The following is a 1,906-nucleotide window of genomic DNA, read 5'->3' as shown; positions in this document are numbered from 1 at the left end:
ATGAAAATGTTTACAAAGTTCATAAGCATTCAACTCAAATAACATGTCAAAATAATCATTACTAGCAATTGAACAAGTTTCAAATGGCATTTATATCAAATTAATCAAGTTCATGAATTTTAGACTTGAAAAGTCCACTTTAATTCTCAAAAATCATGTTTAGGATCAAAGTTTGGATCATTTAGTTACCTAAACATGTTACACTACTAAATTTAGCAATAATTCATGACAAAAATTGGCCATAACCTGTTTATATCAAAAAGCCCCAAATTGCTCAAGAACACAAACCTAGATTTCTAAAAATTTTGAAGTTTAAGGCTTCAAATCATGTTAAATAGCATCAATCTAGGTTATACATGCATAATATACTAATAATTTAACTCTAATTACACTAAAAATTATCAAACTAGTATTATTGCAAATAATTGAAATTATCACAAAAATTAGGAAATTTATGAGTTTAGGGTGAAATCTTTACCTTCCTGCCTCCCCATCTGAATATAGGCATGATTATAGCGGATTATTGTGAGAAATTTGGTTGATTTTGGTGAAAAATGGCGAATTTTTGAGAGGGTTTTGATGGTTGTTCGTGTATGTGTGTGTTAAATGTGGGGAAGACAGAAGCTCGCTGGGACTTTTGTTCCTGACCAGTTATCTGCCTCCATGCGACCGCATGGATTTCTAGTACAAACCCCATGCGATCGCATGGGGTTATTTTTTTATTTTATATATATATATATATATATATATATATATATATATATATATATATATATATATATATATATATATATATATATATATATATATATAAACCTTTAACTAATAAAACATAAATTAATAAATTTTAAAAATTTGTTTCTTTTAAGAATGAGGGCATTTCGGATCGTTGTCCTAGTCCGTCTCTCGACAAAATTTTAAAATTTGTCACTTTTTAAGCGTCGTTTTAAAAGCAAAGATTTTTGGGTTTTTTAATGTTTTTGGCATACTTTAGATCAATAAGATTAAAAATAATTATAACAAAATTTCTCGCCCCGCCCTCGGGTAAAGCAATTTTGGTTCAACGACCTAGTCTTCAACTCACGACGAATTTTAGAAATCATATTTTTAACTTAATGAAATAAAGTATATTGTTATTTTTAAATTCACACCAAATTTAAATTTAAAATGCATAAAATTAAAAATTCAAATTAATATCATTAATATTTTTATATATTAATTTTACAAACTTATATTGAAAATATTAATTTTTTAAAATATTTAAAAACTTAAATATATTGGTTTTAAAAATTTACAATAATAATTTAATATTAATTTAAAAACAAGGTAAAAATTAAAAATCTTTTTGGTCTTTTATCCCACTTTAATCAATCAAATATTATCAAAAATATACGCCCCTCTTTTGGGTAAAGTAATTTCGGCTATTTTACCTAGTTTTACTCTTGACGAATTTTTGAAATATTTTGGGTTGATTGATTAAAGATATTTATACCTTAAGAATAAACGGTAAATTTTGCAGTGATGTAATAAATTTTTGTATGATATCAATAATTTCGGTTTCGCATACCTAATTTTATTGAATATCAATTTAATACTTTATAGCGAACGATTCAGCGTTTATTATCAAAAGGTTAAAAGCAATAAAATAAAATAAAAACTGTACATACTTACCTATGAGAAAGAATTCTCAGAGACCTGCTTTAGCCGACTCATAGGAGAGTCGTGTGATTTGGTTTTCCATAGCAACATAAGCGTAACCTCGATTCTTCAATAACTTTTCTTCTAAACATATGAACGGTCCTTCTCTGCATAGAGTAACAAATTCGGTATTTGAATATGTTTGATTGTTCGAACATTTACCTTCGTGTGACCATTTTCCGCATTTATGACATCTTTCAAGGTGTCG

Source organism: Rutidosis leptorrhynchoides, chromosome 1 (assembly GCF_046630445.1).
Source record: "Rutidosis leptorrhynchoides isolate AG116_Rl617_1_P2 chromosome 1, CSIRO_AGI_Rlap_v1, whole genome shotgun sequence".
NCBI classification, from domain to species: domain Eukaryota; kingdom Viridiplantae; phylum Streptophyta; class Magnoliopsida; order Asterales; family Asteraceae; genus Rutidosis; species Rutidosis leptorrhynchoides.
The sequence above is the reverse complement of the archived record's forward strand: the minus strand, read 5'-3'. Positions refer to the sequence as shown.